The 20,788-nt window shown below is 42.4% G+C and overlaps 1 protein-coding gene and 2 long non-coding RNA genes across 3 annotated transcripts in view; 1 reads left to right on the plus strand and 2 right to left on the minus strand.

Annotated features, from left to right (window-relative positions):
* The window catches only part of LOC309477985, a 33,707-nt gene extending 27,903 nt beyond the window's left edge, over window positions 1–5,804 (minus strand). The window contains exon 1 of the long non-coding RNA XR_014198721.1: window positions 5,640–5,804. This is a non-coding gene — a long non-coding RNA (uncharacterized lncRNA). The remainder of the gene's footprint in view (window positions 1–5,639) is intronic.
* LOC309476837 (uncharacterized protein) overlaps window positions 1–20,788 on the minus strand; it is a gene marked incomplete at its 3' end in the record, with an annotated part of 180,910 nt that overhangs the window by 22,993 nt on the left and 137,129 nt on the right. The gene's annotated exons all lie outside the window — the stretch shown is intronic.
* On the plus strand, window positions 11,324–11,781 carry LOC309478079. The gene is made up of 2 exons (XR_014198812.1): window positions 11,324–11,637; window positions 11,693–11,781. It is a non-coding gene; the product is annotated as an uncharacterized lncRNA (long non-coding RNA).

The raw sequence follows: 20,788 nt of genomic DNA on the forward strand, positions 1-20,788 counted from the left end.
GCTGTGGTCGATCACTGTCACCTACAACTGTGTCTATAAGTGCAGATCGTCTGTCGTTCTCACTACTTTGAGTAAAGATAAAGGATGGATGTTTAAACTTTAATGTTACATCAGTCATTCACGCTAGTGCTGGGCGAAACACACCGTCCCGCACTAATGTCCAATAGTGTTGTCAATGTAGCGTCAGCATTAGCGTGAAAATTCAAGCTCAGCGTCATTGACAGCTAACGGTGCGCTTGGTGCTAACCCGAGTATCATAGTGACAACAGCCAATCACAATACTCGTTCCAGCTGACTTTCATGCTATGCTATGCTATGCTATGCTAGCTGTCGTTCACAGATAAACAGACTCCATTAACTACAATAGGCGCGCTGTTGCTGTACTATGCGTTTGACGGGTTGGAACTTGATGTCTGACAGACGAGACGGCACAAGCTGTTTTTGTTCTAACGTTTCAAAAATGAATATATAAGATTGTCATGTTATGAGCTGGAACAGTGTTATTAGCATATTGTATAACTGTACTATATAGGCCTATAACCTAGATTTTAGAGTGCATTTTTATTATTTAAAATGAAAAACTTTCAATATCAAATGCACTGACCCAACACTTTCAAAAAAACAATCCAGCAAATGTGTTCATGTATAAAACCAAAACAAGCTCGCTAAAGATATCCCAGCATGTGTTGTGTCCAGCATTGACCCAGCGCTGGGCTGCAGGAACGGGTTGAGTTAGCCTAGCGCTCTCTAGCGAGACGCAGAACACACGCTGTGGCCCGGGTGGAGAACCCTGATCTAGGCTATACACGCTGTGTTATTTTGAATTTGATTAGGCCAATTTTTTATTTCTTGAACTTTGTTTAGTTGTATTTATTTTGCTTATTTGTTCTTATTTTATTACTGACTGTTAACTCGTCTTTAACAATGTTTGAAATATATATTAAGTCCAGTTGTTTTTGGTGGTACTTTTGTTCCAGCCATGAGCGAGTTCCTCCTGTAACTGTTCTCGCTGATGATTTTTGTTCTGCTGTAACAACATATTTTGCAAAAAGACACAGTATGTTTGAGATCTAAACGTTTGACTTTTTCTCCTCGAGCTGAAACCAAGAGTGCTCATTGCTTGTAGCTAAAGTGAAGACACTAGGCCTGTACTTTAAGACACGTCTGGTCTGCTAAATGCACTTCAAAGGAAGATTAATCCATTTTTTAAATGTCTCACTTAAAGGAAAAGTTCACTTAAAAATGAAAATTCTGTTATTATTTACTCACTCTCAAGTTGTCTCAAACCTGTATGATTTATATTTCTTCTGCTGAACACAAAAGAAGATGTTTTGAAGAATGTTTGATGGACTTCCATCAAGTTGTTTGAGACAACTTGAGAGTGAGTCAATACTTTGGTAAATATGTTCTGTGATGGAGAAAAAACTAAATGTATATTAAAGGAATAAATATAGGTCCTACATGAAATAAATGTTTTACTTAAATACAGATTAACAAAACAAAATTAAAATGATTTACAGGTTTAAATGAGCTTTTGAATCCCAGATGTTGAATGTGGTCTAAACCTGGTCGTGTTAAACATTTGCATTCATTATTTCAGTGCAGCTTTTCACTTGAACATTACACCCTAACTCTAAAGCCATTACTGCACAGATCAGTTAAAGATGCAGTGTAACGTCTGGTGATAAGCGCCGGTGATCCTCAGTTCCTCCTAACCCTCATGCCTCAGGACATTGCTCTCAACCGTCAGCATTGCAGAGTCCCAGGCCGAGGCAGCTTGGGTTTCTTGTAAAGCACGTGACTTTATCTCATCAGTAACCCTGTAATACTGAGCGTGACCAGCCGGAGCCGCCACTGAGAGGAAACATGGGCATTTACAAGAAATCCCTGAGTTCAGTGGAATTCACCCTGATTCCCTGGATGACATAACCATCATAACTCTGCGTGACACCCGTCTTATCATAAAACAATAAAGAGATCGTGAACGTGTGTCTAACAGAGCTTCAGTGTGTGGTGCTGGAGAAGTGTTCACTGCTGTGTGAAGCTCACACACACACACACACACACACACACACATCTGAGCTGGGAAATAACACTAGTTTCCAAGAGGAAGCTTCAGACTGTGGATTCCACATCACATGCATTCCACACACACCGCATGTGGAAGTGTGTATGCGGTAGTGGCGAGCGCTTCGACAAACATCACAGCAGAGAGATTGAGCAACTCAACCTGTGCTCTTTCATCCCATCAACCTCTTTAGTACACACCATGATCTATAGCACACTGCAGATGTGAACCACTGTAAAGAGCGATGGAGGAAATGTGGTATAGACAGCTCTGAAACAAGTTTAGTGACTGGCGTAATATTGTGTGTGTGTGTGTGTGTGGTTATACCAGTCGTCTTATCTCAGACCGACTGAAGTCTGACTATGGGAACTTAGCAGTTGTTTACTTCAATCTTGTGTGTGATTTCAATCAGAATGATACACGTATTACAATGCCTTAATAAAAGCATGACCTTTAAGCCCAGAAGCCGCAAACCCTGACTCCAGAATCAGTGTGTGTGCTGTCGTCTATCCACAGCAGAGTGTGTTGATTTCCTCGTATTGTCTGAAGAGAGCGACTCTGGTGTGAATGTCACTTCGACACCCGCAGGGAAACTCCTACTGTTGTGCCGCAGCGTTACGGGCAAGCGGCAACATTCTAATCTGAAAAATGAAGCCTACCCGGAAGTGCGAAAAACTGCAATACATCGAAAATCCGCTAGGGGCAGGTCCCAAAAGGGAGCAAATGTCCATACACCCCCATGTTAAAATGTCCATTTTCACAGCATAAATTCATGTTTTTACAGGCTGGTCCCATGGACTTTTATTGTATTTTTCGATAGGTTCCGAGTGCCTGACAACTGTGAGGGGGGTGAATTTTTTTCTAACTCGTTAGTTTAGATCGTATTTAGATATAAAATGTATGACAAATAAGGGCGCGATTGACAGCTTGATTGACAGCTGACAACGAGCATAGTCTGCGCCGAGTGGAATTCCTGAAATTTGACGTCTCGGCCATGATCTGACACAACACATCATACCTGTAAGTTATCCTTTCTGAACATTTGTATTGAAATATGGCGCCGCCCATACCCCCCATAAACGGCCTCAAAACCGTTCTTCAGAAGTCTATGGGTGACGTCACAGACGCTTTGTCCATATTTTTTACAGTCTATGGTTACGGGTCATTAAGACACTGGACATGTTCAGATGTTTAAACACATTTACAGTTTCAGCAGCTTCCAAAGTTAAAAGAAGGATATCAATCAGAAATCTTCTGTAATCTGCACTGACGTGTTTCTGCTCATTCCTCATGTCCACCGCGTCCACTTCCTCCTAGTGCTTCAGGAGCAGTGATGATAGCTCTGTGTTATAATGTGATGCATTATGAATATGCTGACAGGCAGGTCATAAACAAAGTATGCCTTTCTTTTCATTTAATTAGTAATTATCAGTCAGGTCTATAAACGAAGGCGTTGCGTGTGAATGCCTGTGGAAACGGTGTGTTTTTCACCATGGTAAACAACAGTTCAGATGCTGATCTCTCAATGACTGACATACTTAGATATGTTGTTGATTACATCAGATTATGAAACACATTCTTTTAACAAAGCGCATACAGCGCCACCTGCTGGGCACATGTGGTAGAAAAATAAACATAACTTTCAAGAACAAATCATTAACATCTAGTTAACACACACACACACACACACACATGACAGGCCAGTGATGGCAAACAGTCCTGACACCTGAACCCTGTCTGAAATAATGCTGTCACTTCCAACCAGTGCTTCATATCTGTGTATTACTCCATTAAAGAAGCCGTGATGTACTCAGTCAGTCATTATTATAGTTAGGCCTATTAGTAATCCAATACAGAACTGATGAAAACTGACGATCTGTCCACAGCCGCTCCACAAACCCCAACAGAAATGGACTGAATTAGTAATTTATCATTCTCAAGCAGGGCTGTAACCGGCTCTGGTCCAGGGTGTCAATCAAACATTTAGTGTCTAGAACTGGTCCTACACACTACATTTGTCTCTTCTTCTTCTTCTTCTTTCAGATGACGTACGAACTGTGTGTGTTCTGTGTGCCGTCACTGTTGTGGAGGTCTTGCAAATGAAGCTCAAAAGTCAGAGCTCCAGAAATCAAAATAAGACTTTATTGAACAAAGCAACGAAGCCGAGACGTCTGCAGAACACCTGAATCTTCCTCAGGCCAACACACAATTATTATACCTTTTTCTTATCTGTTATTTATTTCGCAATAACCAAGTGACATAACGTCTGGTAAGATTCAGCCCTCCAGTGTTCCCACCATTGAGTTCTTCATCTTTAAGTTCTACATCTTTAAGTTCTACATCTTTAAGTTCTTCATCTTTAAGTTCTACATCTTTAAGTTCTACATCTTTAAGTTCTACATCTTTAAGTTCTTCATCTTTAAGTTCTACATCTTTAAGTTCTTCATCTTTAAGTTCTTCATCTTTAAGTTCTACATCAACTCTCCTTCATAGGCTAAACGTAACATTCTCCAAAGACGATCAACTCTTCCCAGAGGCAAGACACTTCCCCAAAACACATTTAACAATGATCTTATTATGATTTTATTAAAATCCCTGACTAGGCAAAAACTGTTCATATTGAACTTTAGTCACAGTCACAGACCTTTATAAGGCCTTAAAAACACATATAGCTTTTAAAATATTCAACCTATTTCTACAATTATTTTCTATAGAATAGATAAAATAGTTCAACATTACAGTATCACAGATGTACAGAACAGGGTTAACAGGTCTGCATTAGAAACCCGCCCACTCACTCTCTGTTTACTAGTTTGTCTCGAGTTCCTTGTAGATGTTTGAGCTCAGACTGCCCCCTTCTGGACACACACACACACACACACACACACACAGAGAGAGAGAGAGAGAGAGAGAGAGAGAGAGAGAGAGAGAGACTGACCTCAGTCTAACACAGCGAGTCACTTCAAATGTGCTTATAGAGATTGACAAAGCATTAGAATATTTGCTGTGTACAAAGAAAATAGCGCCAAAAACAACAACAACAACAACAACAAAACACCTAATATAACACACCGCTGTAAACGCGATCACAGAGGGAATGAGAAAAGGACAGCGGTGGCATCTGGAACGGCACCCGTGACGTCATCACGACCGTTACACGCCTGTCATATGAACTGTTACAGAACTGTAACGCTAAAGCTGTTACAACGCAAACAATGACTAACGTAACGTTCCAAACCTGTGCCGATGGAACGCTCGTCGAGCCTCAAATCCAAAGTGAAAAAACTGTCTCGCAAAGTTTTTAGGCCGAATCACTTTCTCTTTCACATTCGCCAACAGACTGATATCTGATCGCCATAAAACATGAAATTATCAATTCTACACACATCAATTCTATCGATTCTCATCCCAGCAAACGCAGTGCAAAAGAAGACATTTATAAACCATGACATTTAAAAAGCAGTGGTTTTTTTGCGAGGTGTTAGTTTGTGATCTAAACACAGCTGCGGTCATGAAGAACTATCATCATGTAGTGTCGTGTTAATATTACAGGTTTGAAACACACGCTTACCTGAAACTCGTATATCGTTCCCAGAATAAACGCGGATTGTCCGAGATCGTGATGGACGCGAACAAAAGCACTGCGTTTAAATCCTCAGCGGTTTTACTTTCGCTTTACGGTGAGAAGTGGAGGAGGAGGGCTGATGCTCTGAATCTGTCCATCACACACACACTGGAACACTGGAACACGAGCTGTCAATGACAATGTGTGTTTCTCTGGGATCTTCTCGTATGGAAGCAGGATTCTTCACGAGCGCGCGCCATTAGCCATGATATAGAATAGGCTACGGCTATAAATTATTCATTATAAACTCACAACTGGGAGAAATATTACATTTGTAATTGTTAATTCTGAATCTGATTTAGTCTTAATCCACGTCAAGAGTACATTTATCACATGCCAATGATAAACTAACGTATTACTCGTAATCAAACTAACACTGTTATTTTTATTTTTTATTTTGCCATATTCTAATAGCACTAAGTGCAATTTGCGATAGATACTGTATTTACAGTGAAAACTTTTGAATGAAAGCAGCAGTTTTTCTTTATTACCAAGTTAACTTTTCGTGTTACTAAAGCTTCCAGTGCATACATACAAATACAACAAGACACACAGTGATACATTTTTTTTTATAATAAACATTTACATATTATGAACATATATTATAGTATTATGAATAATATGAATAAATATCATAGTTTAGAGTTTACAAAGATATTGCACTAAGCAGTAGGGTATTGATCACCTACAGGCGTTTAACTGTTCGAGAGGGAAACGGCCTGTGGGAAGAAGCTGTTCCTGTGTCCAGATGTGTCTGTGTCCAGATGTGTCTGTGTCCAGATGTTCCTGTGTCCAGATGTGTCTGTGTCCAGATGTGTCTGTGTCCAGATGTTTCTGTGTCCAGATGTGTCTGTGTCCAGATGTGTCTGTGTCCAGATGTGTCTGTGTCCAGATGTTCCTGTGTCCAGATGTGTCTGTGTCCAGATGTGTCTGTGTCCAGATGTTTCTGTGTCCAGATGTGACTGTGTCCAGATGGGTCTGTGTCCAGATGTTCCTGTGTCCAGATGTGTCTGTGTCCAGATGTTCCTGTGTCCAGATGTTCCTGTGTCCAGATGTTTCTGTGTCCAGATGTTCCTGTGTCCAGATGTGTCTGTGTCCAGATGTGTCTGTGTCCAGATGTTTCTGTGTCCAGATGTGTCTGTGTCCAGATGTTTCTGTGTCCAGATGTTCCTGTGTCCAGATGTGTCTGTGTCCAGATGTTCCTGTGTCCAGAACTGTCTGTGTCCAGATCTGTCTGTGTCCAGATGTTCCTGTGTCCAGATGTTTCTGTGTCCAGATGTTCCTGTGTCCAGATGTGTCTGTGTCCAGATGTGTCTGTGTCCAGATGTTTCTGTGTCTGTGTCCGGATGTGTCTGTGTCCAGATGTTTCTGTGTCCAGATGTTCCTGTGTCCAGATGTGTCTGTGTCTAGATGTTTCTGTGTCCAGATGTTCCTGTGTCTGTGTCCAGATGTGTCTGTGTCCAGATGTTTCTGTGTCCAGATGTTCCTGTGTCCAGATGGGTCTGTGTCCAGATGTTCCTGTGTCCAGATGTTCCTGTGTCCAGATGTTCCTGTGTCCAGATGTTCCTGTGTCCAGATGTTTCTGTGTCCAGATGTTCCTGTGTCCAGATGTGTCTGTGTCCAGATGTTTCTGTGTCCAGATGTGTCTGTGTCCAGATGTTTCTGTGTCCAGATGTTCCTGTGTCCAGATGTGTCTGTGTCCAGATGTTTCTGTGTCCAGATGTGTCTGTGTCCAGATGTTTCTGTGTCCAGATGTTCCTGTGTCCAGATGTGTCTGTGTCCAGATGTTCCTGTGTCCAGATCTGTCTGTGTCCAGATCTGTCTGTGTCCAGATGTTTCTGTGTCCAGATGTTCCTGTGTCCAGATGTGTCTGTGTCCAGATGTGTCTGTGTCTGTGTCCGGATGTGTCTGTGTCCAGATGTTTCTGTGTCCAGATGTTCCTGTGTCCAGATGTGTCTGTGTCTAGATGTTTCTGTGTCCAGATGTTCCTGTGTCTGTGTCCAGATGTGTCTGTGTCCAGATGTTTCTGTGTCCAGATGTTCCTGTGTCCAGATGTGTCTGTGTCCAGATGTTCCTGTGCCCAGATGTGTCTGTGTCCGGATGTGTCTGTGTCCAGATGTTCCTGTGTCTGTGTCCGGATGTGTCTGTGTCCAGATGTTCCTGTGTCCAGATGTGTCTGTGTCCAGATGTGTCTGTGTTCAGATGTGTCTTTGTCCAGATTTTCCTGTCCAGATGTTCCTGTGTCCAGATGTGTGTGTGTTCAGATGTTCCTGTGTCCAGATGCGTGTGTGTTCAGATGTTCCTGTGTCCAGATGTGTGTCCAGATGTTCCTGTGTCCAGATGTGTCTGTGTCAAGTCAAGTCACTCTTATTTATATAGCACTTTTTACAATACAGATTGTATCAAAGCAGCTTCACAGTGATAACATGAAAATAATACAACAAAGTTTGTTTCTAGAAGAAAATTGTGTCATCGTCCACCCTAAGTAAGGCAAATCAATAATATTGTTGAATATTAAATGTCCCCAACTAAGCAAGCCAAAAGCCAAGGCAACAGTGGCAAGGAACCAAAACTCCATCAGTGACAGAATGGAGAAAAAAACCTTGGGAGAACTTGGGGGGGTGAAAATAAAATAACAAATCTTGCATCACAATAAGTGTATTGTGATTGTCAAAACATTTGAGTAATTAAACAGAATTTTATTAGGTTTAGTAACAACATGTTACAATGTTTACATGGTACAATTTCTGGTAAGCTACAATTTTTATTCCTTGACACAAATTTCACCATTTAAATTAAATTAAATTCTTGTGATTTGATTCAATATTGACTCATTTGGATAAATATTAGGTACACAAGATAGGCAAAAAAAATCTCACCTAATGCTGTAAACATACAGAGAGCCCTATCAGCTGACATTATTTAAGGTTTAAGGTAAAATATAATAAATATGTAATATAGCTACACATACAGCGGGGAAAATAAGTATTTGACACATCAGCATTTTTATCAGTAAGGGAATTTCTAAGTGGGCTATTGACACAAAATTTCCACCAGATGTAGCCATCAAGCCAAATATTGAATTCATACAAAGAAATCAGAACATTTATGTATACAAGTGGAGTCATAATAAATAAAGTGAAATGACACAGGGAATAAGTATTGAATACACTTTATTTAATACTTTGTAGAAAAGCCTTTGTTGGTGATTACTGTCATGATTCTGCCTTCTTGTCTCTGATTTTCCCTGGTCTTGAGGCAGGATCATGACAGGCCCATGTTTCATGTGCAGCACATGGCCATTTGTTTGGCCATGTGCTTGCGTTGTCTCTCATGTTACCCCGCCCCCTTGTTGCCCTTGTTTAGTCATTATTGTTTCACCTGTGTTCCTGATTAGTTTGTTGCTTTCACCTGTGTTCTTCATTAGTTGCTCCCTATTTTATCCCCTTGTGTTTGCTGTCCTGTGCCGGTTCATTGTTAATCAATGTGAGATCTGTCCGTGAGTAAGTCTGTTGAAAGTCTTGTCTAAGTAGTAGTTTGATCCTGTTTCTGTTATAGTCTAGTTTGTCAGTGTTAGTCTAGTTTAGTCATCTCTTGTCTGTCTTGCCCTTGTTTTGCCCCCTCGTTGGTTTTGTTTTCTGTTTTGTGTCTAAATAAACCCTTGAAATGTCTGCAAATGGTCTGCGATTGGGTTCTCTCCTTCTACATCATGACAATTACAGCTAGTGATGGCAAAATGAGGCTTCCTGAACCACTGATACCTCGCAGCCCATTGCTTCAGCCAAAGGTTCATTACTCGAAGCTTCATTCAGCATTGCTCACTAGTGACACCTAGCTACTGTGCAAAGAAATAGCAGACAAATTCATTCATTCTGAACCAGTGTCCCCCCCCCCCCCCCCCCCCCCCCCAATTTTATACAAAATATATATATTTTTTAGAAAAAATATTTTTTAGAAAAAAATATATATTTTAGAAAAATATTTGTATAAATAAAAATATGTATTTATTTATTTTGTACTCGCTGTGTATGTATGTAACCTTTCATTTGCAATAATAAAAAGACATTAGCAGACATTTGTCCATTACTGTGTATAATATAAAATATGTATCTTTCTCTGTCTGAATTTACTTGTGCAGAGTCACACACACAGTTAATTAAATAGTCATTAATTGTTTGGATAGTGACAGTATGAACAACAACAGTGACACTGTGTTGAGTGCAGTGCTTATGTTGGAGGGAGTGTAATAAAGTAAACTGCAACAGAATAGTCTGGAAGGAAGGATTACAATCGATTTTTATTGAGAAACAGAATAATTTCAAGTGTGTTGGGGTAACACACTTATTTAAAAAATGCCAGTGCCAGCTGGTATAAATGAGGATACTGATGCTTCTGTTGAGCCCAGACAGGGGAGGATTCCCTCTTTCTTGCTGTCTCCATTACCAGGAAAAAGGAAGAGTCACAAAAAGCAAACAAATCCAAAAGGACAATCCAAATAAAAAAATCCAGAGCAATCCAAATTATCTTATCTAATTAATATAACAAGACTATAATATAGCTAAGCCTACTATAATTAATAGTAACAATATACTATAACTATTCTAACCTGATAATGTAATAATATACAGCCCTAACACATATATGACACAATAACGACAATGACAATGATAGTTATTTAACTCTCTTTAACACTACTACATCTGCTTTTTACTACTGCTGACAACACCCACAAGGTGGCGCGAGTTTCGAACCGCCTTTTATCCAGAAGCGACACTCAGACCGAACCGATGACGTATCCACACAAACCGAGGCCTCGTTTGTCATCAGTCACGTGATTTTCACGTTAACAACACAAGCCTCGAATTGCGGCTTCATCTGGCACGCCCATTTGTTCTCGACACAAGCTCCGACGCCTCGGTTCAAATGTCACATCACTAATTACAGCTTCTAGACGCCTCTTGTATGGAGAGACCAGTCGTCTGCATTGCTCAGGAGTGATTCTGGCACATTCTTCCACACAAATGGTCTTTAAATCTTGAAGGTTCCTTGGGCCTCTTTTATGAACTTTGATCTTCAGTTCTCTCCATAGATATTCTATGGGATTTAGGTCAGGTGATTGACTGGGCCATTCAAGCAGCTTGATTTTCTTTCTTTGAAACCACTTCATTGTGTCCTTGGCCTTGTGTTTGGGATCATTGTCTTGCTGAAATGTCCACCCTCTTTTAATTTTCAGCTTTCTGGTAGATGGCAGCAGATTTTTATCCAGAATGTCCCAGTAGATTTCTCCATTCATCCTGCCTTCAATAATATGAAGTCTGCCAGTATCCCTTGCTGAAAAGCAGCCCCAAACCATGATGCTTCCACCCCCAAACTTAACTGTTGGTATGGTGTTCTTGGGGTGGTGGGCAGTGCCATTTCTTCTCCAAACATGGTGTGTAGAATGACTGCCAAAAAGTTCAATTTTGCTTTCATCTGACCATACTATAGTCTCCTAATAATCCACAGGCTTCTCCAAATGCTCTTTCGCAAACTTTAACCGAGCCTCAACATGCTTTTTGTTCAGCAATGGAGTCTTGCGTGGTGAGCGTGCATGGATGCCATGGCGGTTCAGTGCATTGCTTATAGCAGGGGTAGGCAACCTAAGGCACGCGTGCCAACACTGGCACGCGGAGGGTTAATCGCTGGCACACAAGCAAATGTGAGAGAAGTGTCTGTATTTCATTGAGAGAAAGTAGTCTTCCTGCACACAGATCTACATTTTGATGTAATAATTCCTCATTGTAAAAAAACGCGGAACGCACATGTAGGAAACCTCGTGAATTACGGCCATTTCATGCATAATTTTTTCGGCGTGCATGTTAATCAATGGTCGCATTCATACCGGGAGCAGGAGCAGCGCGTGAGTGCCCAACAGGAGCGTCGCGTGAGCAGCAGTGAAGCGGAGGTTTCGTCGCCGAGTCTATTTTGTCTGCGCTGCTCACGCTCAATTAAAGTGAAAGCCCACTTTTGATGGACAAAATAAATATGATTTCAAACAAAAGTGCCCAAAATGCACAGAATGTGCATGTCTAGTGTGTTTTAACAAGAACTGGATTAGGTTATGTCAGAAAAGAAAATGAAGACTCAAAAATATTTATATAAAATTTACCCATTTAAACTTGTTTTTATTATGCGATTTGGGTAAAAGGATATGGTATTTTATTTAAAAAATATATATAGAAAATAAATATTTGTGTGTGCTGTAAAGTGGTTAGAAAAAATGAAATCGGAATCGGCTAAAATCGGTATCGGCAGGTCAAACTCAATGAAAAATCGGAAATCGGAATCGGCCTAGAAAATTGTCTCTAGATAGAAGTTATAAATACTATTAAATTGTCTATCTAAATCTAAAACAAATTTCAAGAGAAATATTTAAATTTCTGTACTATTTCTGTGTAAGCCATTATGAAAATGTAAAATGTTTGTGTATTTATATGAGTGTGTTTGTGTGTGTGTATATATATATAGGCTGTATATATATATGTATCACAGGGCGTGTGTGATGCGTCAGTGCAGTATTACTGGAATAGTAGTGCCTGTAGTTTAGTAGATATTGCATGTTGCATGCTACTTCTGCTTGCTACTTTCTGCTTACAGCTACTGCCACCGACTAGCCCTTGTGCAAGGGTGAAAAGAGGAGCCAAGTGCGTAAGACTCCTCCTGTCGGTACACAGCCTCTCCACCGTCAAGACTCCTACAGTGCCTCCTTGCGGCCACACACGGTAACTGGGCCCTAGCGGACCCAGGCTGAACTGTAGGGGATCTCGGAGCAGCAGTGGGCCCCAGAGGCGCGGTGTGCAGGCCCACCAAGTAGTGGACATGCCCTGGCACCCGCCAACCACAGCCCCAGCTATGGGTAAATAGTTCCACTGCCTTGTGGGGTAGCCTATAGAGGCGAAGGCTAAGGGAGCACACCCTGAAAAAAAAGACAAAAGACCTCAACGGCGGAACAGGCGGAGGATGATGGCTGACTTAAGTGGAGCATCACAACGGCTGGGAAGGCGGATGAAGGCTGCAGCAGTGATGGGTCCCCAGTCGTCTTGGACTCCGTGCCACTGGATCCTGACCCAGACCTGCCAAGGACCGTGTGGTGGTTGTCTGTGCACCAGCCTCCACACGTTAAATAACGCCACGCACAGGCGTCCTCCACAAAGGGAATCCACCCTACCACTCCCGGATTAAGTCCTATGGCGACCAGCAAGTGGCGACGGGGGCAGGTTTGTGTAGTCTGGAAGCCCCTAGTCATGAGCTGGCACATCAGGCGATGGGTGTCAGAATCAGTCGCTGGGCTCTTGGAACGAGGCAGAAGAGCTCTTCGGCAGCTACACCCATGACTAAGCAGTCCTATTCAGGATCCGCTCTGCTTACCCCACATGGGGAAGGGGCTAGAAAAGGTGCCCTAAAAATAGCCTGCCTCATACCTCCCGACTGGATTACCGCGTCCAGAGGGAACACCCCATTTGCGGTCAGAAACAAAAGAAATTTAATTTTGGAGCCTGGAATGTGCGCACTCTGATGGACAGCACCTCCAGTGACAGACCTGAGAGACGAACCGCCATCATAGCCAGAGAACTGCAGAGATGCCGGATTGATATAGCTGCTCTCTCCGAAACCCGACGGGCAGATGAAGGGCAGTTGAAGGAGGAGAAAGGTGGCTACACTTTCTTCTGGAAAGGAAAGCCAGCCGATGAGGCTAGAAACCATGGAGTTGGACTTGCCATCAAAAATCAGCTTGTCAACCACCTCTCCGAACTTCCTGTGGGGATCAGCGAGCGCCTCATGACAATCCGTCTGGTGTTGGCCAACAACCAGACAGCGACAGTAGTGAGCGCCTATGCCCCTACCCTAGACTCCGACGTGGAAGAAAAAGAAGCCTTCTACGCCTGCCTGGAAGAAACCCTGTCAAAAATCCCCAAGGAGGACAAGATCATCCTCCTTGGAGACTTCAATGCTAGGGTAGGCCGGGACCAACACCTCTGGAAGGGCACTATTGGCAAGGAGGGCATCGGTAACATCAACTCCAACGGAGTGCTGCTTCTGAGTAAATGCGCTCAACACAACCTCGTCATCACCAATACTCTCTATCGACAAAAAAACAAATTCAAGGCATCTTGGAGACACCCTCGCTCCAAGCGATGGCACCTCATTGATTATGTCATTGTAAGGGCCAGGGACCGCTGTGATGTGAACATCACAAGGGCCATGATAAACTCTGACAACTGCTGGACAGACCACCGCCTCATCCGATCCACAATGTCCATCAAACTTAAAAAAAGGAGGAGGATTCAGAAGAAGCAGACCCGGCGAAGACTGAACCTTGACAACCTGAAGGAAACTGCCATCCAGCAGCTACTTCAGGACTCTCTCGAGAAAAATCTTCAGCAAGAATATCCGGATAACATCGAAGAGCACTGGGGCCTTCTCAAATCCACCATCCATGACTCATGCAAATCCACCCTTGGGTATCAGTTCAGGAAACATCAGGACTGGTTTGATGAAAATGACATGGAGATAGAACAACTTATCTCCAGAAAACGAAAAGCCTTCCAAGTGTGGCAAAATGACATAACATGTGAGGCCAAAAGGGCAGCACACTCCAGAGCCAAGGCTGACGTTCAGAGATTGATGAGGGAGCTCAAGAACAACTGGAGGACAGAAAAGTCTCTGGAACTCCAGAGACTGGCAGATTCAGGTAACACTAGAGGCTTTTTTAGTGCCACTAAGGCTGTCTATGGCCCTAGCCACCGCGCCTCAAATCCCCTGCGCCCAAAAGATGGACAGACTCTTTTAAAAGACAATGACTCCATCAACGCACGTTGGAAGGAGCACTTTCAAGAACTTCTGAACCGTGACAGCTCAGCCGAACCAGACATCGCCGACCATATCCCGCAGAGTCCCATCAGAGAAGACATGGGGGAACCTCCTACCCTAACTGAGGTTCACAATGCCATCAAGAACCTCAGGAACAACAAGGCCACTGGTCCTGATGGGATCCCCGCGGAGGTCTTAAAGGAAGGAGGACCAAGGCTCTGGCATCATATCCACCATCTTCTCGTCAAGGTCTGGGAAAGGGAAGAACTCCCCTCAGAGCTCCGGGATGCCCAAATTGTTACCATATTCAAGAAAGGGGACAAGGCTGAATGTGGAAACTACAGGGGTATCTCGCTCTTATCAACAACAGGCAAAGTCCTTGCTCGTGTTCTCGCCAACCGACTGCTACCACTGTCTGAGGAGATACTCCCTGAATCACAATGCGGTTTCCGTCCGTCTAGGGGAACAACTGACATGATCTTTTCTGCTCGCCAACTACAAGAAAAGTGTCGGGAACAAGGACTGCCTCTGTACATGGCCTTTATAGATTTGACAAAGGCATTTGACTCCGTGGATAGGCAGGCACTGTGGAGCATACTATCAAAGTATGGATGTCATGCCAAATACATCCGTGTACTGAGGCTACTGCATGACGACATGTCAGCCACAGTGCTCAACAGTGGCTCTGAATCTGAACCATTTACTGTAGAAACTGGAGTCAAACAGGGATGTATCATTGCACCCACCCTATTTGCCATCTTCATTGCAGCCATACTTCACCTTACTGGCCAAGAGTTGCCACAGGGGATCCCAATCCTTTACAGGACTGACGGCAGGCTCTTCAATCTTAACAGATTCAAAGCAAAGAGCAAAGTCAGGAATACCACCATCATGGAACTGCAATATGCCGATGATAACGCCATTGCAGCACACTCCCCTGAAGACCTCCAGGGCATCCTAAATGCCTTTGCCAAGGCATACAGAGCCCTGGGTTTGGCCTTGAACATCAAGAAAACTCAGGTTCTGTATCAACCAGCACCCAACCAGCCGTCACTCCAGCCCATCATCAAAGTGGATAACACCACTCTGGAAAGCGTGGACCACTTCCCCTACCTTGGCAGCATTGTCTCTTCCAAAGCCGATATAGACTGTGAAGTTAACCATCGCCTGAGCTGTGCCAGCGGAGCCTATGCCAAACTCAGGACAAGAGTCTTTGATGACCGAGACCTGAAGGCTCAAACCAAGGTCCTGGTTTACAGAGCTGTGATTCTCCCAACTCTGCTGTATGGAGCGGAATCCTGGACCACCTACAGCAGACACCTGAGAGCATTGGAACAATTCCATCAAAGTGCCTTAAGAAAAATCTTGAGGATCAACTGGGAAGGCAGACGTACAAACTCCAGTATTCTGGAGGAAACGAATATGCCCAGCATCACTACCACCATAATGCAGCACCAACTCCGATGGACAGGACATGTCATCCGCATGCCCAACAACCGCCTCCCTAAGCAGATCCTGTACTCCCAGCTAAAAGAAGGACAGCGAGCCCCCGGTGGGCCAAAGAAACGCTTCAAGGACAATATCAAGACCAGCCTGAAAAAGTTTAACATCACGTCCGGCGACTGGGAGAATCTTGCGTTTAACAGGGACCACTGGAGAAAAGCAGTGCAGGAAGGTGCAGCACACCACGAAACAGAACTCCGCCGTGCCGCAGATGCAAAGCGGCAACACCGCAAGGACAAACAGAGAAAGGCTCCACCACCACACATCACCTCAACCTTCCAATGCCCACATTGCAGCAGAATCTGTGGATCACAGATCGGCCTTTACAGCCACCTGAGGATCCACAAATAAGGCGACCCGACAGAGAGGACAGTCATACTCGTTTCGAGTGACCGCCGAAGAAGAAGAAGAAGAAGATATATAGGCTATGTGTGTGTAGCCTGGCTAACGTCAGACCACTTTCTCTTTGAGACGTGGTCTGGATACTACATGTTCATTTTCTCGTATTTGAGGCGTGGTTTACGAATGCCCAGAGCCGTTTATTGGGCGCTACAAATGTCTATCAAATGCGCCTGTACGTAGCTTATAGCCAATCGTTTCAAATTATACCAGATGACGTAAGTAGAGCGACAGATATTCAACGAAGAAGACGACGATGGGTCAGAGATTTATGTGTACACCAGAGAGTCCTGCACGGGTCTGATTTTGTAAATCCGCACCCGACCCGCTTAAAATAGAACCGACACCCGACCCGCACCCGAAATAAAATCAGTTTAGACTATCACATTATAGACACTTACAAAAATGTTTATTGCCAGGTCATACAGAAGTTACACGACAATTAACACAAGGACAACTTCAGCCGAAGCTGTCAAAAGGCCGGTACATTAAGAACATGGCTAACGTTACCACACAAATCGAACAGACGCGGCTACACCACTATATGCCACGCAATTTCGTCTAGCCTACATCTGACAATTTTGGGTTCAAACACGCCCTGCACACCACACATACTAACAGTGTTAAATATGAAAAATACCGTTCGATAGAACGGCTTTGTTACCAGTTATCTGCGTGCTTCCTCAGGGATGAAGTTCCACATTTGCGGCTATCCAACACGAAAATGTTTGCAGCAAAGCTTTTTACAATATTTTCTTCAGATAACTCCAAATTTCTCCCACACACTGGACTTGATTTTTGATGACGTATTGTCGACAACTTTACAATCTCCACTAGCTATTCTTTTCTTCAACTCCTCAGCATCCATCTCGACGACTGCAAGCAGATCGCGCGCGCGGTTATGATGAATTTTTAAAAGTGGAAGTAGCCTAGGTAACGTTATAGATCCTGGGAGGGGTGGCGCGTCGGCACAAATAAACTGATGTGGATTTTAAATTATTTTATCAACTTGAAATACAGGCATATTTTTGTAGATGTGTTTGCTTGCTAAACTAAATATGCATATATTTTTACTGTCATGTTGGATCCATAGATAAACAAACTGCTTCGGTGTGTCACATATACTTCGTCATCGTCTTGCTGCTCCCTCCCCGTTCTGTGATTGGTTCCCTATTTCAGGGGAAAAATTAGCCCATGGTAGCCAGACTACCTTGCAGCGTGAATAAAATCGCGCTGCTCAAGGCAGTATGGGGAAACCCAGGCTAATGTGTGTGTTGTGGCACAGTGATGAACTCGGAAACTTAAAAATGGCACTTTATGACAAAAAGGTTTTGGCTTATAGTTTTCTTTGAAACAACAGTACCTGCTGATGCAAGGTCTTCCTGAAGTTCTGCCCGAGTGGTTCTTGGCTCTTGGAGAACTCTCCTGATTATTCTTTGGACTCCTCGGAGAGGGATCTTACGTGGAGCACCTGATCGTGGCCGGTTTATGGTGAACTGATGCTCTTTCCATTTCCGGATAATGGCTCCCACAGTGCTCACAGGAACATTCAGCATTCTGGAAATGCGCCTTTAACCATTCCCATCAAAATGCTTTTCAACGATAAGATTACGAAGATCTACAGAGAGTTCTTTGCTTTTACCCATCATGAAGTCTTTCCTGTGTGCCTCCTAGGCAGTGTTGGGGAAGTTACTTTTAAAAAGTAGTGTTTGCTCGTTACTCGTTACTTTTTAAAAAAGTAATCTGTTACTTTACTTAGTTACCCCCTTTGGAAAGTAACTTTTTACGTTACTCGTTACTTTTACGTTACTTTTATGTTGCTTGACTTTGGGCAGAACCCAATATCTGTTCCTAAATGTGTAGACATAAAGTTATACTATGGAGGACATAACAGGTATTTCTTTTGTGCTCTTTATTATAAAAAATAGTATCAATTTCAAAAGAAAAAAGTCCTTCTCATTGGCGCTGCTGTGTGCGGCAACTTCTCTGTTTTTATTCTCAGCCGGCTCTGCATCATGGGGTAGAGTGCGACACTCCGCGATGAGCAGAGCGCACGCGCCGCTCCGCTCCCCCATCCACCGAACTTTAAATTTCGGCAATGTCAAGGCAGTCAATAAAGCTTCCCTGCTCTCCAACACCGGTGCGAAACGCGTCTTGATAGCCTATGATATAGAAGACATAAGCTTAGTTTACAGACATATGACTCACTCTATCAAGGGAGTAGGAGAAAAAGAGATTTTGAGAGAAAAAAAAATATATTTTGTTTAAAAGTACACATTTCAAGCTTTCTATATTTCTCAGGTCTGTGAGGCAAGTAGCTTATCTGAGTTTCGGTTAATTTACAGTATGAGGCGAGAGCTCCAGTTCATTCATTCATTCATTCATTCATTCATTCATGCTATATTTACTTCTTATTTATTTAATTCAGGCAATTGGTTGATAAAACATTGATTAAAATTAAGATACAATTAATACAAAACGAAATTCACTTTAAAGAAAGACTTTCTACAAAAACAAACTTAATAAAGTGGTCAAAATCATGTCTGCCCAGTCCATTTGTCTCCCGATATATTGCGCAAAATTATGATCTTACTCATGCTTTTCATATAATCAACATAGATGAAATTATTATTGTTGTTTTTTTATTTAAACATAAATATGAAACTAAATCGTTTTCTTTAATTTACTTCTTATTTATTAAATTCAGGCAATTGGTTGATAAAAACAACGATTAAAATTAAGATACAATTAATACAAAACGAAATTCATTTTAAAGAAAGGTTTTCTACAAAAAACAAACTTAATAAAGTGGTCAGAATCATGTCTGCCCACTCCATTTGTTTCCTGATATATTGCGCAAAATTTTTCTTTTCTTTTATTTAAACATAAATATGAAAATAAATCGTTTTCTTTAATGACTAGGATACAACACGTAGGCCTGTAGCTACTATATAACTTTCAGATTACGAATTGGCTTACCTGTACAATTACATCCGGTAGGTCTGCTGTCATCCTTGACAGTCATTTTGGAGTGCGAGCGTCCTTGACGGGTTGTAGTAACAGTTCTCAACAGTTCTCTTCTCTCAAGCGCGCAGCTGAGAAGGCAGTGTCGCTGTCAAATTTAAGTAACGTTGCGCCGAATTGAAAAAGAAACTACGTTTCGTTACCAAATTTTCAGTAGCGCGTTACACTACTTTTTACCCGAAAAAGTAGTTACGTTACTGTAACGCGTTACTTTGTAACGCGTTACACACAACACTGCTCCTAGGTAATGAGAAGCCTTTATAGGCCATCAATTAGGACTAAAGCAGCTGATATCAATTAGTACTGATAGGGGGCAGGGTTTCTCTCTCAATACTGACAGATTTCAGGTGATCGCCTGGCTTTCTATGCCATTTTGCACCTTGTTATCTTCATGTGTTCAATACTTATTCCCTGTGTCATTTCACTTTATTTATTATGACTCAACTTGTATACTTAAATGTTCTGATTTCTTTGTATGAATTCAATATTTGGGTTGATGGCTACATCTGGTGGAAATTTTGTGTCAATAGCCCACTTAGAAATCCCCTTAGGCCTACTGATAAAAATGCTGATGTGTCAAATACTTATTTTCCCCGCTGTATTTAGCAAAATAATCAGCTTTTTTTTTCTAGCCAACTAAACGTGTTATATATATATTATGGTCATTTAATGGCTTTCCTGAGGTAAATGTTATGTGACAATTATTCTCCAGCTGCTTTACCTCTTTCCACGGTTGAAAAACACTGATTGATTGATATTATGTATGAGGAATATACATTTCGGTAAGTTATAGCCTACTGTATCTTTCAACATTGTTTATTCGTGTTTATTTACTATTAGCTAGTAGAGATGATCGGTTCACGTGCCGCTAGAACTGAGGCACTGTCACATTTACAAGCGCCAAAACGGTATTTATTGTTTGAATTTCGTAATAGAATAGACAGAATCTGAGACCTTGGAGCTGATTTTTTTATATCATAACTAACCTGCTCTGTCTTGTCTGTCGGTCTCCGTGTCCTCTTTGCCTCGCGATTTTTCTGTGCGTGAGAAAATGGGTGTGTGGCATGAAAGCCTGTGAAAAAGTGTAAATTGCGTGAGTCTCACACTGAATGCTTGAGAGTTGGCAGCTCTGGATTTGGCTGACATCTCCCCGACGACAGCCACGGTGACGGAACAGCTTGCTCTCCTGTCTCTCGCATTCACGCGTGGAGTGTGTGTGTGGAGTGTGTGTGTGCGGGGTGGGCGGGGATTGCCACCGTAAACAATCAGTAAAAACGAAAAACATTTAAAATTAGACATGAGTCAAGCTCTTGGTCGGA

The sequence above is a fragment of the Leuciscus leuciscus genome (assembly GCF_965113295.1).
Source record: "Leuciscus leuciscus genome assembly, chromosome: 16".
Taxonomy (NCBI): domain Eukaryota; kingdom Metazoa; phylum Chordata; class Actinopteri; order Cypriniformes; family Leuciscidae; genus Leuciscus; species Leuciscus leuciscus.